Source organism: Nannospalax galili, unplaced genomic scaffold, assembly GCF_000622305.1.
Source record: "Nannospalax galili isolate Female #2095 unplaced genomic scaffold, S.galili_v1.0 scaffold57, whole genome shotgun sequence".
Classification (NCBI taxonomy): domain Eukaryota; kingdom Metazoa; phylum Chordata; class Mammalia; order Rodentia; family Spalacidae; genus Nannospalax; species Nannospalax galili.
The window spans coordinates 547380-547598 of record NW_008340555.1 but is presented as its reverse complement, the minus strand read 5'-3'; positions in this window follow the sequence as shown (position 1 = coordinate 547598).

Genomic DNA, 219 nt, shown 5'->3' with positions numbered 1-219 from the left:
CAGGAACCTTCAGGCCTTCAGCACCAGATTTGGACTGCTGAGGCATTCAGCCTCATGGACTGAGCAACCACCAGATTCTCAATCTCTTCAGTGTGGTGCAGTCATTGTTGGACTGCTTGGACTCTATCTTGTAAGCTAATCTAATAAATCCATTAGATAGATAGTTATAGATAGAGGATAGATAGATAGATAGATAGATAGATAGATAGATAGATAGAT